The sequence below is a fragment of the Pan troglodytes genome, chromosome 16, assembly GCF_028858775.2.
Source record: "Pan troglodytes isolate AG18354 chromosome 16, NHGRI_mPanTro3-v2.0_pri, whole genome shotgun sequence".
NCBI classification, from domain to species: domain Eukaryota; kingdom Metazoa; phylum Chordata; class Mammalia; order Primates; family Hominidae; genus Pan; species Pan troglodytes.
The window spans coordinates 18,138,378-18,147,229 of NC_072414.2; the positions used below are offsets into that span (position 1 = coordinate 18,138,378).

The window sequence follows — 8,852 nt, forward strand, 5'->3', positions numbered from 1 at the left end:
CACCCCGGAAGTGTCCCAGGGCATCGAGGCCTGCGGCCATGTGGTGGTGGTGTGAGGGGTGATGGCATGGTGAAGGCGGTGGTGGGAACGGAGACACTAAGAGGAAGGGGGCGAAGGGGAAGTGGTGAGGGGGGCGTTTTTTGGGGGCTGGCTCTCCGGACCACTCCAGGAATCCCGCGGGAACTGGAAGCCGCTCACTGGGCTCCCACGCGTCTTCAGCAGAGAGAAAAATGCGTCGGAGGGGGGAGGGGTTTGTGGAAATGAACCTCCGTGGGAGTCATGTCTGTTCCAGGCCCTCTCTCCGTGAAAGAGGCATTGCCTGTGGGTGTCGCCATTGCCGGAACAGTCTCACACATGCAGGCGTGTGGCTCTCGTTCATTTCCACATAGGAGACCAGAGCGAGACCCCAGAGAGAAGATGTCTCCCTGGCGTGATGGCTTGATGATGGATTCCCATGTGCGGCAACATGGGGAGTCTGCAGTGTGGCCAGTTTGGAAACTGGCAAGGAGAGCGAAGGCACCATGCCGGTCTTCCACCCTTCCCTGCATGTTTCCAGGTGTCTTCAGAGCTCCAGGAGCAAACAGCATGACACATCTCTGAACTGATCAACAGAGTGATGTAACTCTTGTCTAGGCTCTGCCTACAGGGGCTTTGTGACATATCTCTGCACTGATCACCCAGGTGATGGGACTTTTGTCTAGGCTCTGCCTATGGGGGCATTGTGACATATTTCTACACTGATCACCCAGGTGATGTAACTCTTCTGTTGGATATGCCTATGGAGACATTCTGATATATTTCTGCACTGACCTCCCAGGTGATGGGACTCTTGTCTAAGCTGTGTGTATGGGGGCTTTGTGACATATCTCTGCCCTGATCACACAGGTGATGTAATGCTTGACTAGGCTCTGCCTAAAGGGCATAGTGATATATCACTGCATTGATCACCGAGGTGATGTAACTCCTGTCCACGCTCTGACTATAGGGGGCCTTGTGACATATCTGCGCTGATCATCTAGGTGACGTAACTCTTGCTTACGCATTGCCTGCAGGGGCATTGTGAAATATCTCTACACTGATCACCCAGGTGATGGGACTCTATGCTAGGCTCTGCCTTTTTGCGGCATTGTCACAAATTTCTGCACTGATCACCCAGGTGACGGGCACTTGTCTTGGATTTCCCTATGGGGGCATTGTGTCATATCTCTGCACTGATCACCCAGGTGATATAACTCTGGTCGAAACTCTGCCTAAAGGGGCATTGTGACAATTCTCTGCACTGATCACGCAGGTGATGTAACTATTGTCTAGGCTCTGCTTAAAGTGGACTTGTCACATATCTCTGCACTCATCACCCAGGTGATGTAACTGTTGTCTAGGCTCTGCTTACAGGGGGTATTTTGACACATCTGTGCACTGATCACCTATGTGATGTAACTCTTGTGTAGGCTCTGCCTACAGGGACATTTTGACATATCTCTGCACTGTTGAACGAGTTGATGTAACTCTTGTCTAGGTTGTGCCCACAGGGGGATTGAGACATACCTCTGCACTGATCACAGGGTGATCCAAATCTTGCCTGGTCTCTGCATACTTTGGATATTGTGACATATCTCTGCATTTATCCCCCAGGTGCAGTAATTTTAGTCTAGGCTCTGGCTACATGGCATTGTGACATATCACTGCACTGATCACCCAGGTGATATAACACTTATCAAGGCTCTGCTTACAGGGGGCTTGTGAAATATGTCTGCACTGATCACCCAGGTGATATAACTGTTCTCTAGAATCTGCCTACAGGGTGCTTTGTGACATATCCTGCAATGATCACCTAGGTGATATACCACTTGTCAAGGCTCTGCCTACAGGGGCATTGCGATGTTTCTCTGCAATGATCACCTAGGTCATGTAACTCTTGTCTAGGCTCTGCCTACAGTGGCATGGTGACATATCTCTGCACTTATCTCCCAGATGATGTAACTCTTTTCTAGGATCTGCCTACAGGGTGCTTTGTGACATATCCCTGCAATGATCACCCAGGTGATGTAACACTTGTCAAGGCTCTGCATGCAGGGACATTGCGATGAATGTCTGCACTGATCAACTAAGTCCTGTAACTCTTGTCTAGCCTCTGCCTACAGTGGCATTGTGACATATCTCTGCACTGATCATCCAAGTGATGTAACTCTTGTCTAGGATCTGCCTAAAGGGACTTTGTGGCATAAATCTGCACTGATCATCCCGGTGATGGGGTTGTTATCTAGGCTCTGCCTAAGGGGGCATTGTGACATATTTCTGCACTGATCACCCAGGTGACGGACTCTTGTCTTGGATCTACCTATGCGGGCATTCTGACATATCTCTGCACTGATCACCCAGGTGATGTAACTGTTGTATAAGCTCTGCCAACAGGGGAATTGTGAGAGATCTCACCACTGATCACCCAAGTGATGTAACTATTGTCTAGGCTTTGCCTACCATGGGCTTTGTGACATTCTTTTGCACTTATCACCCAGGTGATGTAACTCATCTTACTTCTGCCTACAGGAGCTTTGTGACATATCTCTGCACTGATCACTTAGGTGATGTAACACTTTTTTAAACACTGCCTACAGGGAATTTTGACAAATCTCTGCACTGATCACCTAGGTGATGTAACTCTTGTCTGCCCTCTGCCCAAAGGGGGCATTGCGAAATATCTCTGCAGAGATCGCCCGGGTGATTCAACTCTCGTCTAGGCTCTGCCTACAGGGGCGTTTTCACATGTCACTTAACTGATGATCAAGGTGATGTAACTCTTGCCTAGGCTTTGCCTTCAGGGGACATTTTGACATATATCTGCACTGATAACCCAGGTGATGTAACCCTTGTCTAGGCTCTGCTTACAGGGAGTATTGTGAGATATCTCTGTCCTAATCACACAGTTGATGTAACTGATGTCTAGGCTCTGCCTACAGGGCCATTTTCACATATCACTGCACTGATCACCGACATGATGTAAATCCTCTATAGCCTGCGCCAACTGGGGGCATTGAGACATATCTCTGCACTGATCACCAAGGTGATGCAACTCTTGCCTGGGATCTGCTTACAGGGGGCATTGTGACATATCTCTGCCCTGATCACCCATGTGATATAACTCTTGTCTAGGCTCTGCCTACTGGAGTAATTGTGACAATGATCACCCAGCTAATGTCACTATTGTCAAGGATATGGCTACAGGGACATTGTGACATGTCACTTCACTGATCACACAGCTGATGAAACTCTTGTCTAGGCTCTGGCTACAGGGTGCTTGTCACACATCTCTGCACTGATCACCCAGGTGATGTAACCTTTTTCTAGGCTCTGCCTACAGGGGTATTGTGACATATCTCTGCAGTGATCACGAAGGTGATGTAACTCTTTTCTATATCTGCCTACTGGCGGCATTGTGACATATTTCTGCACTGATCACCCAGGTGACGGACTCTTGTCTTGGATCTGCCTGTGGGGGCATAGTGACATATCTCTGCACTGATCACTCATGTGATGTAACGCTTGTCTAAGCTGCGCCTAAAGGGGAATTGTGACAAATATCTCCACTGATCACCCAGGTGAATTAACAGTTTTCTGGGATTTGTCTACAGTGACTTTGTGACATGTCTTTGCACTGATCACCCTGGAGATGTAACTCTTGTCTAGGCTCGGCCTACAGGGGCTTTGTGACATATTTCTGCACTAATCCCCCAGGTGGTGTAACCCTTGTTTTGGCTCTGCCTACAGGGGATTTGTGACATATCTCTGCACAGATCACCCAAGTGATGTAACTCTTGTCTACGCTCCACCTACAGGGGGTATTTTGACGTATCTCTGCACTGATCATCCAGGTGATGTAACATTTATCTTGGCTCTGCCTCCAGGGGTGTTTTGACATAGCTCTGCACAGATCACCTAGGTTATGTTATACTTGTCCACTCTCTGCCTACAGTGGGCATTGTGATTATCTCTGCACTGATCACCAGGTGATGGGTCTCTTCTCTATACTCTGAGTAGAGGGGGATTTGTGACATATCTTTACACTGATCACCCGGGTGATGGAAGTCTTATCTAGCCTCTGTCTATGGGGTCATTGTGTCAAATATCTGCACTGATCACTCAGGTAATGTAACTCTTCTCTAGGCTCAGTCTACAGTGATTTTTGTGACATATCACTGGCCTGATCACCTAGGTGGTGTAAGCCTTGTGTGGGCTTTGCGTACAGAAGGCTTTGTGACATATCTATGCACTGATCTCTGAGGTGATGCTACTTTTGTCTATGCACTGCCTACAGCGGACATTGGTACATATCTCTGCACTGATCACCCAGGTGATGGACTCTTGTCTTAGATATGCCTACATGGGCATTGTGATACGTCTCTGAAATGATCAAAGAAGTGATGAATCTCTTGTCTAGGCTCTGACTACAGGGGCTTTTTGAGACGTCTCTGCACTAATCACCCTGGGGAGGGAACTCTTGTTTACGTTCTGCCTACAGGAGGCTTTATGACTTATACCTGCACTGATAACCTAGGTGATGTAACATTTGTCTAGGCTCTGCCTACACGGGAATTCTCACATATCTCTGCACTGATCATCCAGGTGATGCAACTCTCCTCTATGCTCTCCCTACAGGGCACATTGTGACATATCGCTGCACTGATCACCCAGGTGATGCAACTCTTCTCTATGATCTGCCTACAGCGGGCATTGTGACATATCTCTGCCCTGATCACCCAGGTGATGTAACTCTTTTCTAGTCTCTGCCTACAGAAGGCATTGTTACATCACTCTGCACGGATCACCCGGGTTATGTAACTCTTGTCTAGGCTCTGCCTATGGGGGCATTGTGACTTATCTCTGCACTGATCACCCAGGAGATGTGACTCTTGTCTAAGCTCTGCCTAGAGGAACATTGGGACATATCTCTGCACTGATCGCTGAGGTGATGTAAAATTTGTCTAGGCTTTGCCTACAGTGGGATTTATCACATATCTCTGCTCTGATCACCCAGGTGATGTAACTCCTGTCTAGCTTCATCCTACAGGAGCGTTTTAACATATCTCTGCACTGATCACCCAGGTGATGTAACCCTTGTCTAAGCTCTGCCTACAGGGGCATTGTGACTGATCTCTCCACTGCTCACCCAGGTGATGTAACAATTGTGTGGGCTTTGCCTACAGGGGGCTTTGTGATATACATTTCCACTGATCAAACAGGTGATGTAATCTTTGTCAAGGTTCTGGTTAGAGGGGCTTTGTGACATATCTCTGCACTGATCATCCCAGGGAGGAAACACTTGTCTACACTCTGCCTATAGGGGGCTTTACAACTTATCCCTGCACTGATCACTAGGTGATATAACACTTGTCAAGACTCTGTCTACATGGGGATTTTCACATATCTCTACACTGATCACCAAAGTGATGTAACCCTTGTCTAGGTTCAGCCTACTGGGGATATCTGATATACCTATGCACTGATCACCGAGGTGATGTAAATTATTTCCAGGCTTTTTGTACAGGGGACATTGTGATACATCTCTGCACTGATCACCCAAATGATGCATGTCTTCTCTGATCTCTGCTGGGAGGGGGTATTGTGACATATTTCTGAACTGATCATCCAGGAGATGTAACTATACTCCACGCTTTGACTAAAGAGCATCAGAAGGTGTTGGGAGAGCCTCAGCCGGAATGTTACGGACGGACAAGGGCAGAGAGAGGCCAGCGGGCTCCCTTGCATGTCAGCCGGGGTGCGCAATGAGCGCAGGTCTAGAAAGGAGGCCGGCAAAGAGAGCTAGAAGTCTGCGTTCTGCCGCCAGGTGCTCCATGGTGGCAGCTGGGAGGCGAAAGGGTCACGGGCAGGCGGGCGACGGTGGCGCAGAGTCGCAGAGGAGGCGAGCCACCAGAGGGGTGTCAGGCCTGGAGGCTACGTGGGCACAGTGTTTTGAGGGAAGGGGTTTCCCTCCCAGCCCAGGGGAGGACGCATTTTCCGGGTGTGGTGGGTGGCGGTTGGGAGGGGGTGGTCAGGCAGGGGTGGGGTGGTGGAAAGGCATGAGAGCTCTGCCTGGGCTCCTCCCACAGCCAATGCAGCTGCCCACAAACCCGTGCGTGCGCAGTAGGCGGCCCACTTACTGCTACCTGGGCCAGCTCTGGTATCCCCAGGATGCCCAGGAAAGAATGGCAGTTCTCCGCTGTGTGGAGCCTCTCATCGGGCCTAGACCTAGAAGTCAGGAATCCCAGGCCAGTCAGCCCAGTGGAGAGGGCAGGGGGAAGACACGTCCCTCCTTAGCCAGCCAGGTGTTCCCCACGAAACAGTGGCCACCGTTCTGTCCCGACTTGACCCCGTCCCAACCCCGCGTCCTAAAGCTCCTCCAGCAGAGCCTGGTATTCCTCTTGCTGAGGGGTGCTTCCAGTGAGGCGGCCTCTTCTAAGGCCTCCAGATCCCCCGGGGCCTCCGTTTCTAGGAAAGATTGCACCTGCTGCAGAAACTTCGGGCTTGCCAGGAGCTCATGCAGCAGCCGGCTGGAGTGGAGTGCAGATGAACACCCCAGCTCCTGGAGTGCCTGGGAGGGCACCGGGATGCCTTGCATCTGCACCTGCCGCATGGAGGACTCCGGGAGTGTGAGCTGGCAAGTTGGAGCTGCCCTGTCTTGGGGTTCCCACGCCGCTCTGGTGACCTGGGGACCCCGGCCACAGCCCCACCACGGAATCCCCTGGGAAGAGAGTGGCGCAAGCACACCTTGGCCGTGTGGCCCTGCTTGAACGGGCCCAGGCTGACCCACCACCGACGGGACCGGCAGGCCGTCACGCTGCGTGTCCCGGTCCTCCTGGCTTTGCCCAGGAGAGGAGGCCACCGAAGAGCCTGAGGGTGGAGATTGCCCTTTCCGGAGGAGCCGGGGCGGTGTAGGCAAAATCCCCGCGTGCCGGGGCAGGTTGGGAGATCCCCTCTGCCAGTGCGGCCTGGCTGGGCTGGAGCACGGGGACGGCCCTTGCTCCCTGTCTCAGGAAAGCCCCTTGTGGGAGAGCCCCAGGCGCGCAGGGCACGTGGGGTGCATGAAGCCCCATTCCCCAGGCGCCGGTGTGGGTGAAGGCGACCCACGAGGGAGCAGGGTGACACCCGCCGGGGGCCGCATTGCACAGGCCGCCTGCCTGCATGTTCGCCCTGCCACCCTGTCACGGGTGCCTGGCCCTTCGATTCTGAAACCAGAACTGAATCCTGGACTATGGGAGGCCCGTCTGTCTGGCCAGCTCTTCCCTGGCGGTGATGCCTGGAAAGCGATTCTTCTCAAAAGCTCGGAGGAGCAGGGCGGTATGGGATCTGGTGACGGCGGTCCGCTTTTGCCTGCCTTCTTGCGGGCTGCGTCTCCCGGGCCAGGGCCGAGATTCCCGCCATTCCTGCATCAGCTGGCGTGACCTCTCATTCTGAAACCAAATCTGGACCCTGGGCTCCGGAATGCCAATGGCCTGGGCCAGCCGTTCTGTGGTGGCGATGCCGGGGTATGGGTTCCACTCAAAGCAGGCTCACAGGGCCTCCCTTTGGCTCGGGGTCCAAACGAGTCTCCTTCACCGTCCCCGTCCCCAGTCGTCCGTGGGGTTGGTGCCGTCCGAAGGTATCACGGGGGCCATCGCGGGGAGGCCCAGCTGGAATTTCACGGATGGACATGGACAGTGAGAGGCCGGCAGGCTCCCTTGCACCTCAGCCGGCCTGTGCACTGCAGCACGTGCAATCAGGAGGCCTGACCGGACAGCAAGCCAGCAGCTCTTATAAAGGCCCACAGGCAGGCACGCAGTCTCCTCCCCTTGATGAATGGCGGTATGCCCTGGGACACCCCTCCCCACCCTGGAAAGTTCCCAGGGCGTCAAGGCCTGTGGCCAGGGGTTGGTGGGGTGGGGGAGGAGGACGTGTTTATGGCAGAGGTGGGGCCGGAGACATGAAGATGTAGGGAGCCAGGGGGATGGGGTGAGAAAGGTGCATTTAGGGGGCTGGCGATCCGGACTTCTCCAGGAATCCCACGGCAACTGGAAGACGCTCTCTGGGCTCCCACGCGTCTTCAGCAGGGAGAAACCGGCCTGGGAGGGTGGAGGGGAGTGTGGAACTGAAACTCCCTGGGTGTCTTGAGTGTTCCAGGCAATTTCTCCGTGAAGGAGGCAGTGCCTGTGGGTGTCGCCATTGCCGGGACAGTCTCACACATGCAGGCGTGTGGCTCTCGCTCTTTTCCACGTAGGAGACCAGACCGAGACCCCAGAGAGAAGATGCCTCCCCGGCGTGATGACCTGACGATGAATTCACGTGTGCGGCAACATGGGGAGTCTGCAGTGTGGCCGGTTTGGAAAATGGCAAGGAGAGCGAAGGCACCATGCTGGTCTTCCACCTTTCCCTGCATGTTTCCGTGGGCCCGCAGAGCTCCGGGAGCAAACAGTCAGGATGACACACCTCTGAACTGAACAACAGTGTGAATTAACTCTTGTCTAGGCTCTGCCTACAGGGGCTTTGTGACATATCTCTGCAATGATCACACAGGTAATGGGACTTTTGTTTGGGCTCTGCCTATGGGGTCACTGTGACATATTTCTGCACTGATCACCCAGGTGATGGGACTCTTTTCCAGGCTCTGTGTATTGGGGCTTTGTGAAGTATCTCTGCACTGATCACCTAGGTGATGTATCGCTTCACTTGGCTCTGCCTATGGGGCATAGTGACATATGACTGCATTTATCACCGAGGTGATGTAACTCTTGTCTAGGCTCCGCTTTCAGGGTGTATTGTGACATATCTCTGCACTGATCACAAAAGTGATGAAACTCTTGTGTAGGCTCTGCCTACAGGGG

At 52.8% G+C, this 8,852-nt stretch overlaps 1 pseudogene; it reads right to left on the bottom strand.

The window, feature by feature from the left end:
• Nucleotides 1-6,483: 6,483 nt before the first annotated feature.
• Nucleotides 6,484-8,440, bottom strand: LOC129137219 (uncharacterized; annotated as a pseudogene).
• Nucleotides 8,441-8,852: the final 412 nt, after the last annotated feature.